Here is a 19,829-nt window from a genome sequence, read left to right on the forward strand (position 1 = left end):
ATTTTTTGTTTCTGAAACTATTCATGTCTCCATCTACTAGTCAGCGGGATAAGCTGGTCTCTGATTGACCTTCCATTTCTGAGATACTAAGACATCTTTATTTTTGTCAGTTCACGAGTAAAACAGGTAAAACCTGAGATTAGTGGACAAGGTCTCTGAAGGATCTGTGATGGGACAATTTTTTAAAAATATATCCAAGTCTGAAGTTGTGCTGTATTGTGTAACAATTATTCTTCTTGGGCCTCATGTTCCCCGTCTATGAAATAAAGGTATTAGGTTATAGATTCTGCTTCCTTCTGATGAGCTATTACATGTTTCCATAGTTCTGATATTAACTTTAGATTTTATAGTTGAGACAAGATATGCAGTGATTTAATACAGTGAAGTAATGGGATTAACATTAATTAATATAATCTTTCCACTTGGTAAAGGGACTGCTACCTAAAATTCCTTCTTTTATTCCTTTATAACTCATTCAAGATGATAGGAAAATATCTACAAAAATTACAAATTTAAAATCGACAGGAAACCCATACATAAGAGAAGCAGGCTGAAGAAACATTACTTTAGTAATTCAAAGTCTGTACACTTTGACTTAAGTATATAAGAATTTTTTAAAATTTAGAAATGTAGGCAGATCTGAAATATATTTGAATTGCATAGTTTTCAGAAGTCATTTTGTGAAAGTCAATTCAAGGTGGATACATATGTGTCTTATTCATTTGTTTGAGCATTCTCACAAATATTTTTCTAATCCATTTTATTCTAGAAAAATTGAAAAAGTACTCTTTTTATTCTTTCCTTCTCTTCTAGTTTCACTGGAATTTAAAATTCTCCTTAAATCACTGAGGTTACCATTAAACAAAGACAGCTCTGTCATTGTATTTTCCAAAATTTCAAGTTTGAATTCTTGTGGATTTTACTTGTAAAGGTTACATTTCAGCTCTGTCATGTTCAACCTTAATTTATTAACTAGAAAATTCTTTTCTGCTGGCCGAGCTCCTGGTTGCCAATTCCTTTATCCTTTATTTCATTATTTCCCTCTATGTTGTTTTGTTCCTCTGCCTACTGTAGAAGAAATATGCTCCAGTCAGCAGATTTTCTCCGAATCTGTGAACAGAGGTTTGATGATCAGAGGCCAGTATTTGCTGGCCATGACAGGGATCGGGGGGTGACAGAGGGGAGTCTGTGAAAATAGGAAGTCACCTTTTCACCAGCTTTGATCAACATAAAACCAGGATACTGAAATGTATGAAATAGCAATATTTGGCTTTCAGTGCAGGTAGAAAAATGAAATCAAAGACCTTCTATTAGATTCCCAGAATATGAGTTACCGCAGATGTGCCTATAATTGCAGTGCTGTGCAGCATAGCACAATGGAAAACTTTATTGCTCTGTGTCCCTTCAAGTCCCATTTGCATCTGTTTGCTGGATGAATGTACTGGCAGTAATCAAACACGTACAGATCTTGGCTGGCTCATGCATGCTGAAGGTCTTTTATGGAAGCATGCTTTGTTATTTGTCTAGGTGTGTTTTTCTGTTTTCCTAAAAGAAGACATTTTGAGAGAAAAGGAGCAAAGGGACAATGTGTCATTCAGAAATGGGCTTATACCAGGCAAGTTCCATGCCCAATGCTGGGAAAGTCACAGGTGTGTTTCACCTGAGACAATGCAATCATGTGCTTGGGAGTATGAGTAGGGGACTGGGATGGAATGCATCCATCGTGAAGACTCGTGTGCATCAGCTCCATTATGATGGTATTTTTCAAATATAAATCAGATTAATAAGTACCACCTCAAATTAAAAAAAAATCAAAAACAGGTTGGTCTATTAGGGATTATGGAGGCCTCTGTAATCCTCATAAACTTCGTAATATAAGAATATTGTCCACAAAAGAGAGAACCATTGTCTGGCTCCTGTTTGTTCTCATTGCATTCTCTCTTCCAGCTGTTTCCAGAAGTTAGCCGATCTCGGCTTCTTTCACTCTGTCATTTAAGAATGGAGAGGGTGAGCCATTTGTTAAATTCATGCTAGATTCACACATTGGGTAAACCTACTAGATTTTGGAAACTCATGTAGTAAGACATTGATAATAGTTTCTTCAAAAAACAACTTTCTTTTTCTCAAAATAATAATGTTACATGTTTTTATTACTTTATAATATAAAGCCCAGTTTCACATGTTCTCTCATTAAAGCGACATAGCACTCTTGGGAACATTAGTTAGTAAGTGCATTTCATAAGGTTATTAATTTTGGTATTATTTTATTTTATATACATTTTATGAATCACCTGAAAACCTTGAAGGGATAAAATGGACATTAAATAAATAAATAAAGCATAAAAAATAAGTAAACAAATATTGCTTAGGTAGTGGTAATAAAATAATCATGCTTAGAACTTGGATTCTTTGGTGCTTAATTCAGCTGTTTCTGCATATTAGGAAGAAACCAGAATCAGTCTCTCTCAATAGCTTCTCATTCTATCACTTGTTATGCCCCACAATAATTGTTAGAATAAGTATTTACACTGACTTCAGAATTAAATATTTTAATGACTGTTGGGAAAGTTAGGGTGGAGGAAGCTGACTGGAACACTTCTTGGACACAAAAGGAGAATGGACAGCTTTTCAAGGTGCATCCATTTCCTGAGTCATGGATTCCTCCACGAATTCAAGAGGAATTCAATGTGACCTCTTTTCAAGATACTGCTACTTGTGTTCAGGACCCAGAGGTATAAAAAAACCCAAAACTCTTTATTGACTAATAATACTAACATTAATCATAATAAATTGTTGTATTTGTATGTGATAGGTAGTACACAGATGGTAGTTGAAGCTTTGTGAGGGACAAGGTCATTTAGATAAATTATGTAAAATGAGAAGAGCTGAATATCAAACTCTGGTGAATAACAACACTTAAGTATTAAATAGAAGAATAGGGAAAAAATCTGAAAAAAGTAGAAAATATCAGAAAATAATCTAAGTGTCATGAGCATTAAGGTAGGTGAGTCTATCAGTTTCCTAGGGCTGCCTTGGTAAAGTCCCATAAACTGGGAGGCTTAAAATAGGAGGAATTTATTCTGTCACAGTTTGAAGGTTTGAAGTACAAATTCAAAGTGTGAGAAGAGCCGTGATCTCTTTGAAACCTGTAGGGGAACCTTAGTTCTTCCAGCTTCTGGAAGCTCCAGGTATTCCTTGGCTATGGCTGCGTAACTCCCATCTCTGCTTCCATCTTCATGTGACCATCTACCTTCTGTGTCTGTAGATTCACATGGTGTTCTTCTCTGTGTGTATGTCTTGGTCAAAATTTCTCTCTTCTTAACAGGATACCCATCATATTGGATTAGAACCTGCTCTAATGACTTCATCGTAACTGAATTACATCTGCAAAGAACTTTTTCCAAATAAGGCGATAGGCACAGGTACTGGAGAATAGGACTTCATTATATCTTTTTTTGTGGGGGCACAATTCAATTCATAATAGTTAATGTTTCAGGAAGAAAGGTGAGTAAAACATAATAAACAAAGCAGAGATCAAGTAAAGTAAGGACTAAATATGTCTGCTGAATTTCATGATTGGAAGTTGGTTAATAACCTTATTTTCATTAGACTCATTAGAATGATGGGAATGATGGCAGATAACATAGGGTTGAGAATAGAATGATGTAAAAGAAAACTCTGTGAAGAGGAAAACCACAGGGCAATGACCAGAATGAGATCTAGAGATGATGAGAGTTTATATGTGGAGTGAGAGAGTGCATGTAAATGTACATTAGGACAGAATTTTCTGCTTCCTTCAGTCTCCTTATTCTTTCCTATCAGTCTTCATTCCTAAAAAGCAAAGAAGCTTTTGACATGATGACACCTCAGTTATACTCTGAGAGGTCAATATTTGTGAGCGAAAGCTCTGTAGAGATGTAAGATTATACCAGACTGAAGCCAAAACCATTCTTTCAGAATGACTCAATACAGAAGATGAGAAAAAAACAATGAGACACTTGGCTGTACTTGCTTTTGTGGATTGTGGTGCATTGTAGCTAAGTAGAATTGCCAGAATAAATGCAGAATGTCTAATTAAATTTGAATTTGAAGTAAAAAACAAGTAAGTTTTGTATAAATTATCATGAAATACTTGGGACATACTTATATTAAATTTTTTTCATTGCTTACCTGAAATTTACTAGGGGATCTTTTAGTTTTACTGGCTAAATTTGGCAGCACAACAGCTGAGTGCATATGTGTTAATAGAGGAATGGAGACAGAGAGAGATTGAGATTGAGAGAGAGAAAGAGAGAGAGAGAGAGAGAGAGAGAGAGGGAGAGAGACAGAGACAGGGAGACAGAATATGAATACAATAATAGGAAGGAATAAAATCTAGAGCTCATGTAGGAGAATTAACTTGAAATAGAAGGGACAATTCTTTCACTGAGGCAGGAAGAAAAGAGGTGGGTTAAACATAAGTATATCTAACGTGGGAATAGGTATTTGTAAGAATTCATTCCTAATCATTCATATGTTTATCCGAATTAGGAGAGAAAACCATTTTCTGGGACTGGAGAGGTAAGTGTGAAATTAGAAAGGAGGTTCTTGGAGAGAATAGTAGACATTCTTCATAGCCAACATCACAGGAAAGTGGAGGGCATGAGACCTGAATTTAGCCTTCCTACTGTGCAATATGAGTAGCAAGAAGAGTAACCCTACTTCTCAAAAGGACTCCAGAGGAAATGATTTAAGTTGTACAGTAAATAGAATTGCCAATCCATCAGGTCTCCAAGTGTGGAAAAGGAATTGGTGAGACATGAAAAAGGAGAGAAGATTTAAAAAGGATAATTTCAATCTCTCTCTCTCTCTCTCTCTCTCTCTCTCTCTCTCTCTCTCTCTCTCTCTATTAGTTTATTTGGTAGGCAGGCTCTTATGTTGCTGTGGCAAGATGCCAGCAGAAGCTTCAGGCTCAGTTCAGTCCCCAGCAGAAAGATAATTTCTTATTTACTATAGCAGGAGTCCCAGGACTGATGCTCCTTGGTTCTGATTGGCTCTGGTTGGCTCTAGTTGACCACTCCTAAATCATGCATGTAGATTAGGTTGATAGAAACCTATGATTAGCTAATCCCGGGACTGAATGACATGGACTGAAATGGGGGATCAGGGACAAGAAAAACTGGAATGCCATATAGTTTTATGGGCAGTTAAAATCCATTACATATATGTCCAAAGTTGTTTGGGGAGTATTAGGAAGGCAGAATGTGACACTGGAAGGGCAGACAAGAGCCAAACATAAATTTCATACTTTGACCTAAGGTATATATATATATATATATATATATATATATATATATATATGATTTTTTATATCCACTTTGCATTCAGCCCAATCATATATAGCACTCAAAGTTTACAAAAGGGAATTCTGATGGACATCAGTACTACCTACCTACAGGTGAAACTGGGCTTAAACATTTTAGGTTGATGGATGTCTGTTTCATTCTTCTAAATCCAGAATGGCAGACTGGTTATTACTTACCCAAAAAGAAACAATAATATGAGGTCTTCTGAGTAATAATGGCATGTTCTAATTCAATTTGACAGTTTAACTTAACAAGCATCTACTACATGGCTACTATGCAAAAGCTACTGTCTTAGAAATGAAGGAATACAGTGTGCTCTCAGAAAATATTATTGAATGAATCTGTTGACATATATGAGGGACAGAATTAATAAGTCATATGGAATTGTTTTAGGAAAAGTTCAGTAATAGTAAGGATTTACATAGATGTCATTGCGTGAATAGTTATCAAAGATTTAACTTTGAAATGTCTTCTTGTATCATCAGGATAGTCTAGGTTATACTGCAGTAAGGAAAATAAAATCTCCAAGTTACATGGACAGAAAATAAGACAAGCTGTGTTTTGCTCACGTTATATGTCCATCTTTCAATGGCAGGTCTCTCTGTTCCATGTGGTCCTCATTGAGGCCCCTAGGTTGATGTAGGTTGGGATCATCCAGAATACAAGTCAAAGCATAGAAGAAAGACAGTATAAAAATCATGCAGTGGCTCTTATGTGCTTCCACCTAGGAATGATGCATATCACTTCTGCTAATATGTCAGAGAAAGTCCCATGGTCACACCTAACATCAAGGGGGCAGGGAAATAGTCTTTCCCTGTGGTAGGAGGTAGAGGGATGTGAGACATTTGTCGATTTCAATCTGTCTCAATTAATCAAAGATGGATTGAAATAGTGAGTCATTAGTTGCTATCATGCTGAGGATATGAGAGATTTTAATAATAACAACCACCATTTATGAACATCTTTTAAATTCCAGGTATTATTCTTGCAACGCTGGATGATTCATATGGGCTTTCCCTTTTCATAGATGAGGAAAGTGAATTGTACAAGTTATGTAGATTTTCCAATGTCACAAGAGCTAAGGCCTGGTTATATAGATGATTCATGTTGTTCAATTCTAAGACAGTTCACAAATAACTCAGATCTAACACCTAATAAATGTATGTTGATTAACACTAATTGAGTAATTGGTAAGTGCCAACCACTGATCTAAATACTTCCTGTGTATTTTCCCATTTAAGGAATAAATGTCTGCCCTAATTACCCTAACTGTGTAGTTTGCCCTTTCTTTGATGAATATGTAAAGAATTATTCTGTTCCTCCAATCTAACATTTAGAAATATTCAAGTAGGTCAAAAGAAACACTCAAGGTAGAGAATATTATCTGGAAAGAGCGTTAGACGTGACACAGACACGTCATTCTTCATTTCAACTCCACGTCTCACTCTGAACAAATCACTCAGCCTTCTTTGACCCTAGTTTTCTTTTCTTTATGATAAGAGGATTGTATCAGTGACCTCTATATACCCTACTGCTACTATCTGTGGTTGTTTTTCTTTGAGTCACTCTATCCATTCAGATTAATACAAGGCCGAATGGGAAGCCTCTATCAGCTTTGTGAAAGGAGCTTCTAGAGCAATAAGAAAGAGTGACTAAGATAATGGTAAGAATCAAATGAGTCTACATTCAGTCCTCAGCAGAAGTAACAGCTCTAGCAAGGCACTATTTGTGTCAGGTTTTGAGGGGACTAACTTGCAGAGGAGACATCATGACTCATGAAAGCAAATGACACAAATTTTCCATGAGCTTTAGAGTGTAGTTGATAGACTTATCTGCTTCTGAGCTTGTTGTAACTTCCCCTGCAGCCTATTTTTCCTTAGCCTCAGAATTAATACTGAGCAATGAATCTAAATCAAGTGAGATGGGAAGTCAGAAGAACTTCAAATAAAAGGTAAAAAAAAAATCCAGCCATTCCCCCCCTCATTTCCAGGTTTTTTGTTCCTTAAAGACTTTTTAGATGTTCTCTGAGCTCATGATTCTTAAGTAGTGACTGAAATTGCCTCCTTTTCATGCTCCTACAATATTAAAGTACCACATTTCTAAAATGAAGTGCTATACCCATGGTATGAAAAGTAGGATATTCTATAAAGTCAAATAACAATTTTCTCTCCAGACAATAAGCTTACCACACCAATTGTTCTCAAGTGACAATAAACATACCAAAGAATGACTTCCTTCTCAAAATTTTAAAGTGCATTTGCTAAAGAACAGGTTATATGATTTGAAAAATGCATACTGAATATAAAGTTGTAATTATTTTAGTTCATCATAGCATTATGTAGAAAAGATAGATGATATTATATAATTTAGCTACAATGGCCAACTAAGTCTCTAAACTTAGAGACTCTAGAAAGAGGACTGCTTGGGAACATAAGTAAATTCTTTCAGGTGTCCAGCCAATTAGAACCATAGATCATATCCAAGAAAGATATGTCTTAATACAGTTTGTAGGCTCCCATATGCTACTTACTACTTCAGATAAAGCAGGCAGATTTTCTTGTTAAACAGAAATAACCAATATTTCTGTAAAATTTTACTATGTATGCATTTTTCAAATAAATTATTTGAGATGAAAAGAAGGTATGATTTTAATTCTCACTTTACAGAAGAGGAAACTAAAGCTCAGAGTTCAAAGCTCAGGTTGTAGCAGTGATACAAAACCAGGTCTCCAACCTCCAAAATCCAGACTGTATCTCCTTGTCACACATGGGCCCTATATTCATCATTATATTATCTGTTGCCCTCAGAGAGATAGAGGTAACCAAAGTAGGATGCTTCTGCTATGACCCAGATATAGGGGACAAGACAAATAATTAATTCCAGTAATTGACATTTATTGTGTGCCTACTACGTGCCAGGTTCACAGACACAGCAATAGACATGACAGATGAAAGTGTCTGCCTTGTGGATTTTAATGGAAATGAGCAGGGTAGGGAGAGAAAAGCAATAGGTAAATTTACTTATAAACTTACTTATGAACATACGTGATACATTCAATAATAATCAATGTGAGAGGAAAACAAGCAGAATGAAGAGTAGGAAGCTGAGTAGTGGTGGATGCTGATGTTTTAAATGTCAGGGAAAATCTCCCTGAGAATGTGGTATTTTAGCAATAATCTGACACAAGAGAAGGAGATGAAAATGCAGGTAAACTGACATAATTAAAGGATTTAAAGGATTAGCAGGAACAAAACTGAAAATGTGATTCTATCTCAGCTTCCCAAAGCTCCTAAATCATCTACACCCAGGATGGAGGTAGATGGTAGGAGGATGAGCCATGCTGGGAACATCATGGTAGTTTAGCAGGTTCTGGGGAGGAAGCATGCTTTGGGTTGACTCCAGCTGGTGCCAGTGGTGAGTGAAATGCTAGCAGTAAAAAAATCAGGGAGCACCATGCTGACAAAATGCCCTGTTTCCTTGAAGGAAATGATGCTCCTCAAACTTTTCATGTAGGAAGAGAGCTCCAGGACAAGGCTCCAACTTTATTTATCCTTTTCTTTCTTTAGACACCTTGTCTTCTTTACTCCTTTTGAACTTATCATTTTTTCCTTCTAATTTCCATATAATAGAAAAAGGAAAGGGGTATGAGAAATGGTAAGTGATTGGAAAGGAGAGTCAAATCAAAGCTGGAAGTTAAAACCAATTCCTCCTTTCCCCCCTTCTCACCTCCTGATAATTTTACTTACTGCTCATCTTAAAAGTTGCATTTTTTCTTGACTATAATCAATGTTGCCTATCCTTTTTCCTCATGTAAGTTCAATTCTCTTTGAGAATTTTTAAAATAAAAGCTATGTTTACATGCATAAACAATTGATTCTACTGAGTGATTGATGAGTTTAATCTTTGAATGATTAAACCAAACACTTTTAAACCTTTGTTTTCTTTTATTTAGTGAATCATACCATTTGACTGAACTATTATTGTAGCTAGGAAGGTCAGTTTGGGAATTTCCATTGTGGACACATCCTACAAAGAGAAATAAAATGAAACAAAGCCAGACATCTTCATTCAATTTGGACTGTATAGAAAAATGTTGCCAACTATTTTTACTGTAATATTTCTGGATAATATTGGAAGATAAAAATTCTTTTACTTATTCTGTCTCCCTTACAGTTCCAGCAGGTATATTCAATATAAGACCAGATTGCCTTCAGTGATATTGTCCCAATGAATCATCCATCTGGGTTGCCTTTATATTCTTAAAATTGAAATGATGAATACCTGATTTAAAAATTTTACAGATGGTGTCTTCTTTTGGTTGGCCTTACTTTAAAAGAACATTTATATTTTATCTGTGTCAGGGGAAGCTCCTCATCTCACACAGTTCCCAAGCCTTTCCAACATTTCAAATACTTGCTGCTGTAGAAATAAGTGGAATGCCCTAGCCTGATTCATAAATGCCAGTAGGGTTTAATTCTGCACTTAAATTATGTATAGAATTGGAAATGACATTTTGAAAATTAAGAGTTTGTATAAGTTTAGAAATTCACAGACTTAGAGAAATTCTAATTGGAAAGGTTATTAGTAGTCATCAATTCATACTCACATGATGAATAAATCTACTATATAACAGCCCAGTAGATGGTTGTCCAGTTTATGCTTGGACATTAACAGCATGTCTTTCAAAATATACATGAGACTCATGCTGTGTTTGGTAGAAAAAGAGGTTTGGGGGGAGAATTAATTAGAAATAGTCTTTACTGTCTCTATAGAGGTGAATACCTTTGTCTTTATATTTAAACTGTCCAGTCTTCAGCGCAAACCTAAACATCCTCATGTGTTCTCAAAGGTTTTTAAAACTTCGGTTTTTAATAGGCTAGTTATTGTATTTTCATACAATAATAGTCAAGAAATCTAACCATAATTCAAAAAGAATCATGTACCACAATGTTCATTGCAGCACTATTTACAATAGCCAGGACATGGAGGCAACCTAAGTGTCTATCGACAGATGAAAAGATAAAGAAGATGTGGCACATATATACAATGGAATATTACTCAGACATAAAAAGAAATGAAATTGGGTTATTTGTAGTGAGGTGGATGGACCTAGAATCTGTCATACAGAGCGAAGTAAGTCAGAAAGAGAAAAACAAATACTGTATGCTAACACATATAGATGGAATCTAAACAAACAAACAAAAAAGTCTCTGATGAGCCTAGGGGCAGGGCAGGAAAAAAGATACAGATGTAGAGAATGGACTTGAGGACACAGGGAGGGGTAAGTGTAAGCTGGGACGAAGTGAGAGAGTAGCACTGACATATATACACTATCAAATGTAAAATAGAGAGCTAGTGGGAAGCAGCTGCATCACACAGGGAGATCAGCTTGGTGTCTCGTGACCATCTAGACAGGTGGGATAGAGAGGGTGGGAGGGAGACGCAAGAGGGAGGGGATATGGGGTTATATGTATACATATAGCTGATTCACTTTGTTATACAGCAGAAACTAACACAACACTGTAAAGCAATTATATTGCAATAAAGATGTTAAAAAAAACCCCAAAAATCTCAAGCCCGGAAGTCAGGTTTCTTGTGTTTGAATGCTGGACTTTCTACTTGCTCACTACCTGACCTTGGACTAATTACTGAATCTCATCCTTAAGATGTAGTAATAATAATATCTCTATTATAAGTTAGATTTAAAAGTGATATTCCACATGGAAGTGTTAATCTCTGCCTACCACAAAGTAAACTTACAATAAATTTCATTATTACCCCTTGTAATTTTTCCTAAGCACAAATTTGAATTGATTAGGCCAGAGGCTAGTTTTCTGTGCCATGCTACATTGGTTAAGAGTGAATAAAGTCATCTACCGATTTGAATGACCAATTCGTCTCTGTTTTCCAGGGATTTGCTGGGTTTAGTGCTGAAAATCCTATATACTGGGAACACTTCTTATACCTGCACAAACCAAGATGCTTGGTAAGCCTACCCAGAATCTACACCTCCAGCATGGATTTGTGATTCTCTAATTTCATTTCCATCTCTACAAGTTTTTCAATGGAGTAACTCCTGAATTATGATAATTAATTTAAAAAATGTTAAAATTTTCAATATGTATCATTAAAAAATGTAAAGGTTTACTCTAATTTTTGAGTTCTGGATTATGAGAAACATGCTACCTTGTTAAGACAGGTATTATGAAAATGTGGAGGGTGATTATTTTTCTCCCCCACACCTCTTGGGACAAATTTAATTATGAGTGGTTTGCAGGGTTAGTGTCTACAATGCCTGATTGAAGAAATCTCAAGGAATGTGCTGATTTTCCTCTGAATACTGATCATTTACTTGGAGAGCTATGAACCAATACTCATGAATGATACTTAGGGTATCTGGGAAACTCTGAAAACTGTAATAAAAATTCATATGCATATGTTTGTGTGTGCATTTTTCAGGGAGAGTATTTGTAAATTTCATCAGCTTTCAAGAGGAAACCATGGTCCCTAAATGTTTAAAGTTCACTTTCTTGAGAAGGCTTGAAAAGCTAACATTTGTACAGTTTGGGTCTACTTGAAACAAGGTTTACCTGCTCTCCTCTTTCTTGGTCCCTTTTAGTCCTTTGATTTAGTGAATGAAGTCCCAGAGGATCACTTCAGAGTAACTAGATTCAAATCCTCTATAGAGTCTCCTTCCCTCACTCGATATTAGACAAGCTTTGAATTGGTCACAAATTTGATTTCAGGATTGGAAAATCTGTATTAGATAGGGCATTTCTATGGGGGGTTTGTTGTTAGAAATAATGAATAACATTATTAACCCTAAGGTAACAGGAAAGATGTGTTGGAAGAAGGTAAACAAGAAGTCTGGGTTGTACAGACAGCATAACTGAGTTATTTACCCTGCTCATGGGCTTAGGTCAGTGACAAAAGAGCACTCTTAATTTTCACATGAAAACTATTTCCTTTATGGGTGCATGAGATAGCACATGCTGAAGGACAATCTGAACGATCATCACAGGTGGAAGCAATGTAAATTAGTGTTCAAGAGATGAACCAGGCTGCAAACACAAAATGATCCCAAGGTCCAATAAATAGTTTGTGAATTAGAAATGGGTTAGGGAGAGTGGCTTTGAGACTCTTTTTGAGGATAAAACTCTTAGAGACTCATCTTTATATGGTGTCAGTACATGGGTGCATGGATGGGTGTGGTGATTTACAGGGATATACACAAATTCGCACAGAGATGTAACAGGAGATGAGAGGTTCTCTGTCATTGGGGCAACAGTGCTCCCTTGTTGGGCACACTGCGCTTTGTTGAAAAAGCACTGTACAAAACTTATCCGATTGGTACTTCTAAATTTATGGTCACTAAAGTTAAATGAAACTTCAGCGTTGCTTGGCAACGCTTTTTTCTTTTCATTTTTTCTAAATGACTTATAATTCCATTTAACATAATGTTTATTTCATTACTCTACAGTATTGTCAAACCTCTAGTCTTCCACCCTTTTTCACTCTCAGTAATTGATTACTTCTTGCCTTACGGATAAAGTATAAGCTCCCAGAGAGGAAGGCTTTCAATTCCTGAAACCAAATGTACCTATCTACTACAATGAGGGTAATACACCATCTTCTGTCCATGCCCAGTTCCTTCACTTTTCCTCAAATCCTTCCCTTCCTGCCATCTCAGAAATCTTTACTTTATCTACTGTACTTTACATTACCTGGTGTCTCCTGAGTCTTCAACTTGTTATCCTACGTGAACATTCTTATATCAGATAATCTTGCTTCTTATCTTAAAAAAAAAAAAAAAAAAACTCCCTCTATTTTATGTCCCTTCCCACTTCTGCTCTTTACTCTTCTCTCTCAGTCAAGCATTTTAGGAGTTGTCTCTACTCATTGTCTCCACTTACTGAGCTGCAAATTGTCTTCTGCTTCCACTTTCCACTCCAAAACTGACCATGCTAATGCCACCAATGACCACAGTATCACAAAATCCAAAAAGTAATCTTTCATTATCTTAGGTAAAATCTCAACCACATCCAATGCATTTGATTGTTCTTGGAAGAATTTCTTGCTTTGACTCCACTGACACCAGAAACTTCTCATTTTCATTAAACTCCCTGGTCACTCCTTGCTGCTCTCCCTGGCTGTCTCTTCCTCTTCTACTCAATCTTCAAAGGTTGACATTCCACCCGGAGCTTGACCCTTCCCTCAGTGCTCTTTTTCTAGGCAATGTCTTATCCTTACATCTCTCAAACTCAACTGCTGACTTGGTCCATGTGTTAAATGCCTCAAACTCAACTTTTCAAAGTCAAATCAGTTCTCTTTCACCACAAACCTGCTCTTTACCCAGGATTCTCTATCTCAATAGACTACACCATCATCAAATATTCTGTTCAATGTGGAATCCTGGTTATCATCTCTGATGTCTCCTTCTATCTCCGACCATACTCAGTTAATCGCCATTCCCTCAGTTTTGCTTATGTCTCTCCATATGTAACATCCTATTCTAAATCAATATTGTAGTTTACTTGGTCTCCTCTTTTTTTTTTTTTTTTTTTTTGCGGTACGTGGGTCTCTCACTGCTGTGGCCTCTCCCATCGCGGAGCACAGGCCCTGGACATGCAGGCCCAGCGGCCATGGCTCACGGGTCCAGCCACTCCGCGGCATGTGGGATTTTCCCAGACCAGGGCACGAACCCATGTCCCCTGCATCGGCAGGCGGACTCTCAACCACTGCGCCACCAGGGAAGCCCTACTTGGTCTCCTCTTATCCACTGTTGCTGCCTCAACATCCTACCTCTTTTTTCTTTCTTCTCTAAGCAGCCACAGTTGTCTTTACAAACTCAAATTTTATCATGTTGCTGCTATTCTAATATCCATTAATGGTTTACCATTGCTCCTAGAATAGCCTCTAAAATCTTTAACCACAAGGTCTTAAGATTATATCACTCTCATTGCAATCTTAGTCTCATATCTTACCATATCTTACTTATCTCTCTGTGATATAGTCACCTTGGACTCCTTTCAGTGGTTCAATTACCTTGTGCTCCTTCACATCACAGAGCCTTCATGCAGATCTGGGCTGCTTTTGCTTTTTTTTCTTCACCTAGTTAATACATCCTTCAGTTTTCAGTTTATAAGTCATTGCCTTCTACCCAGATTAGTTTCCACTGTATTTCTCTCTTAATAAATATAAGAATTGCCATATGTGTAATTATTTGTTTAAAGACTTAATTGTCAGCATGATAATAACTTCCACGAGGCTAGGCATTATCCACCTTATTTACAGCTGTATTATTAGTTATTTCTTGAATGAATGAAGATACTATAATCAAATTTATCCTTTTTGATAACTTCTTGACTAATCTTATAACCAAAAAAAAAAAAAATCACTGAGGGGGGGAGATCAATATGGCAGACTAGAAGGAAGCAGAGCTCACCTCCCCCCATGAACACATCAAAAATACATCTACATGTGGAACACTTCTCACTGAAAACTAACTGGAGACTGGAAGAAAGACTCCTGTACAACCCAGGCTGTAAGAAAGATACACATGGGATCAGGTAGGAAGGGAAGAGAAGTGATTAGTTGGGGACCTGTGCCCTGGGGAGAGACTAAGAAGAAGTGGGGGTTATATGGGTAGACATCCTCTGTCTGGGGAGTAAGTGGTTCAAGTCACATGTTGGGCACCTCATCCCTGGGGGAAAATGAGTCTCCTTGTCTGTTGGAGGGCCAGGGGTACTAATAGGAAGGCTGTGGGAAGTCTGGACTCTGCTGCGAGGAGTGCACACATACTTTCTTACTCCCAAAATAGGGCAAAGAGGAAGGATTGAAACTGCATGGGTTGCTGGTAGGTTTCTGGTGACCACCCTGACACATGACCCAGCCTGCCCCAAGCAACCATTCTGGTCCCACTTGCTTTCTGACTGTAGCTCCACTAGGGTGAAGGCCACAGGGGCTAAGGGGAGGCTCAAAAGCAACTGTGAGGCACAAAAGCAGCTCAGACCCAGAGGGACATCTGAATAGGGTGGGGGCAGCTAATACTGCCACTTACACAGGCACTGCATCAGAAGCAGTGTGGGTCGCTGACTGCAGCTAGGGCCACACAGCCCATACCCATACCCACACCAAACAGCCACACTAGCTCCTCTTGCTCCAGCACTGCTTCCCTCTGGGACAGGGATGCTGGTGCAGGGAGTGGGGGAGCACACACTTAAGGGGAATAGAACCAGCTCAGACCTGACCCTCAAGGCTTCTACTCTGAAGACCTGGTTCCATACCCAAAGGCAGTGATGGCCTCTGGGCAGAGGAGAAGCTCCAGTTCATACCTAGCTCTCACCTCAGCCCCACCATCTCCAGCCCCACTTCCTACCAAGACGATAGCTGCCAGCACACTCTGAGGAAAGATGCGACTTTTGTTCACATCAAATCCAGCTCTCCTACCAAAGCCACTGGGCACATGCAGACTGCATAAGGATGCTCCTACACAAGGACACCCCTTCAAGACTGCAATGGGTAACTGTTCCACCTAATTTCATATAGACAAAGTTAAGCAAAATGAGAAGATAGAGGAATTTGTTTCAGGTGAAAGAAAAAGAGAAAACCCTTGACTTGCCACAGCAATCTTGAGATAAAAGAGTAAAGCTGGAGGAATCAGACTCCCTGATGTCAGACTATACTACAAAGCTAGAGTAATCAAAACAACATGGTACTGGCACAAAAGTAGAAACATAGATCAGTGGAACAAAATAGAGAGCCCAGAAATAAACCCACATGTCTAGGGTCAGTTAATCTACAACAAAGGAAGCAAGAATATACAATGGAGAAAAAACAGTCTCTTTAATAAGTGGTGCTGATAAAACTGGACCGCTATGGGTAAAAAAGTGAAATTAGAACATTTTCTTACACCATATACAAAAAATGAACTCAAAATGGATTAAAGAACTACATGTAAGACTTGAAAACATAAAACTAGGAGAAAACATAGGCAGAACACTTTTTGACATAAATTGTAGCAATGTTTATTCAGATCTGTTTCCTAAGGTGGGGGAGAGAAAACCAAAAATAAACAAATTGGACCTAATTAAACTTAAAAGCTTTTGCACAGCAAAGGAAACTATTGAAAAAATGAAAAGAAAAACTACTGAATGGGAGAAACTATTTACAAATGATATGACCGATAAGGGATTAATATCCAAAATCCATAAATAGCTCATACAACTCAATATTAAAAGAACCAAACACCCCAGTTAAAAAATGAGCAGAAGGCCTGAAAAGACATTTTTCCAAAGAAGACATACAGATGGCAACAGGCACATAAAAAATGCTCAAAATCTCCAGAATGGATAAAGAAGATGTGGCACATATATACAATGGAATATTACTCAGCCATAAATAGAAACAAAATTGAGTTATTTGTAGTGAGGCAGATGGACCTAGAGTCTGTCATATAGAGTGACGTAAGTCAAAAAGAGAAAAACAAATACTGTATGCTAACACATATATATGGAATCCAAAAAAAAAAAAAAAAAAGGTTCTGAAGAACCTAAGGGCAGGACAGGAATAAAGATGCAGACATAGAGAATGTACTTGAGGACACAGGGAGGGGGAAGGGTAAGCTGGGATGAAGTGAGAGAGTGGCATGGACATATATCCACTACCAAAAGTAAAATAGACAGCTAGTGGGAAGCAGTCGCATAGCACAGGGAGATCAGCTCAGTGATGTGTGACCACCTAGAGGGGTGGGATAGGGAGGGTGGGAGGGAGGGAGATACAAGAGGGAGGGGATATGGGGATATATGTATACGTATAGCTGATTCACTTTGTTATACAGCAGAAACTAACACACCATTGTAAAGCAATTATACTCCAATAAAGATGTTAAAATAAAAAATAAATAAATGCCCTAAATATTAATTAAGAATAAAGACATATACATGGTAATATTTGTAATAAATAAATATATAGATAAATAAAGTATACATTCAGTATATACCAAAAATAAAAGCTCAAAATCTCTAATCATCAGAGACATACAAATTGAAACCACAATGAGATATCACCTTAAACCTGTCAAAATGGTTAACATCAAAAAGCCTACAAATAACAAATGTCGGTGAAGATGTAGAAAAAATAGAGTCCTAGTACCCTGTTAGTGGGAATGTAAGTTGATGCAGCCACAATGGGAAACAGCATGGAAGTTCCTCAAAAAACTAATATAGAAGTACCATATGATCCAGCAATTCCACTGCTGGGTATGTAACAGAAGAAAATGAAAACACTTTTTCAAAAAGATACATGAACCCCAATGTTCATAGCAGCATTATATTATTTATAATATCCAAGATATGGAAGCAACACAAGTGTCCATCAACAGATGAATGGATAAAGAAGATGTGGTATATATATATATATATATATATATACACACATACACACACACACACACAATGGAATATTACTCATCCATAAAGAAAGACAAATACTCTTTGTTAATACTTATATGTGTAATTAAAAAATAAAACAAACAAATGCATATAACAAAACAGAAACAGACTCACAGATATAGAGAACAAGCTAGTGGTTACCAGTGAGGAGAGGGAAGTGGGGAGGGACAAGATAGGGGTATGGGATTAAGAGACACAAACTACTATGCATAAAATAAATAGCAACAGGGATATATTGTACAGTACAGGGAAATATAGCTGTTATCTAGTAATAACTTTTAATGGAGTATAATCTATAAAAATATTGAATCAATATGTTGTACACCTGAAAGTAATATTGTGAATCGATTATACTTCAATTAAAAAATTACTCTGGGGCATAGTAGGTGTTGATATTTTTTACTTTGTGGTAAAGGAAGCAAGGTATAGAAATTTGTTGTTTGCTTTGGAGGGGATGTCATGGTATACCTCTGACCAGTGGACCTCCAAAACTGAAATGGCAAATTTCTCAATGTTTAGGATTTATTTCTCTCTCTGTAATACAAGTGTCTTACCAAGCCCTCCAGGGGCTGTGCTGTAAGTATAAAATACATCCTGGGTTTCAAATACTTCATGTAAAAAATGTAATATACCTCATTAATAATTTTATACTGATTTTTACATGATGAACTGGTAATATTTTTGGAATACTTGGTTAAATAAAATATATTACTAAAATTAAATCCCAAAATTTCTTTGAAAATAATACAGTAAAACCACTGCTTTAAAAGTTTTCCCACGTGTCAGACTAAAGCATTTCCAGAAGTCTTCTCAACTGCTTGTAATGTCCATTTCTTTTAATGTATGTATTTGTTTGTTTGCCTGCTTACTTATAATATTATAAATATTGCAAACAGTATTCGAAGCTTATAAGAAACAAATAAAAAGCTGTGCCTTCCAAGTATTGTACATAAACACATAACATCATCAAAGAGTTTAGCTGAAAAGAATCTAAATTACAGAGGTATGAGTAGGGATAAGGAAACAAACAAAGGTTAGTGACACACTCAGAAACTCGCACCAGAATGAAGCCATTATCATTCTTAGGACTGAAATGGGAAGGGGAGGGGACAGTGTCATTAGAACATTACATAAATTAAACCTGTGGAAGAGGGGCCTTTCACTTGAAGCTGAGACATGGAAGAAAATAGATTCTGCTGAAGTTCAGCAAGCCTGGAAGGGACCAGCAGCAGGCTGTGTGGAGAGATAACTCCTTCACCTTCTCCCACATTACTGTCCTTTAGTCTCTTCCCGATGCCTGCCATGGGTCTAAACCAACATGAAACCCGAGGACATTGGTGAGAGCAGGGTAGAAAAGAGTAAAGAATACTCTGCCAGATAGAGTTTAGGTAGGTGAGAGAGCTTCAGAGAATACCCAGCACACATCCTTTCTTTCCTAATATTGTGTAAAGACGGTCCCTAACTTATAACTCCTCTTGTTTTAATGTCTGTGGCTTTGTCTCTTTTAGATAGCCTAACAGAATTTAGTTCTCTCATTTCAAGTAAGACCCTTAATCATGATTTTCTTAGATGCTTTCCATACCATACTAAATTAGGGAGGTGAGATGACTTAATAAGAACATGTCATCAAGGACAACACATAAAATGTAATTTTCCTTATGGAAACTTTTTTCCCACCACCACCACTTGAGTAAGATACAGAAATAAGTTTTTATGAAGCCATGACCAACATGGAATTGGTATCATCATGACTAAAAGAAAGGTATTGTTGTGTACATGATATCACATGTATGCCTATAAATGTTTTAAGCCACAAGTGAACTTGATTTGGACAAATCGAATAACAGACAAGAAACCAACAAAGTGGATAATAGCCAATAAAAGATTTTGTAACTAGAGTATAAGATTTAATTCTACCTTGGAACGTATTCGAATATTGTAGGTCAACCTCCTATTACTTTGCGGTTTTGAGCTTGTACTATGAAATCTATGTTACTTGGACAATTAATCAAGAATGCTGTTACCTGATAAT

General features: G+C 37.0%; 1 long non-coding RNA gene across 6 annotated transcripts in view; it reads left to right on the plus strand.

Moving 5' to 3' along the window:
• LOC137225748 (uncharacterized) overlaps positions 1-19,829 on the plus strand; it is a 183,375-nt gene that overhangs the window by 97,310 nt on the left and 66,236 nt on the right. For 5 of the 6 annotated variants that reach the window (XR_010944006.1, XR_010944001.1, XR_010944002.1 and 2 more), the window contains one exon: positions 11,257-11,331. This is a non-coding gene — a long non-coding RNA (uncharacterized lncRNA). Of the gene's footprint in view, positions 1-3,325; positions 3,423-11,256; positions 11,332-19,829 lie in introns of all 6 variants that reach the window. The other variant, XR_010944005.1, reaches the window with a different exon arrangement.

This window comes from Pseudorca crassidens, chromosome 6 (assembly GCF_039906515.1).
Source record: "Pseudorca crassidens isolate mPseCra1 chromosome 6, mPseCra1.hap1, whole genome shotgun sequence".
Taxonomy (NCBI): Eukaryota; Metazoa; Chordata; class Mammalia; order Artiodactyla; family Delphinidae; genus Pseudorca; species Pseudorca crassidens.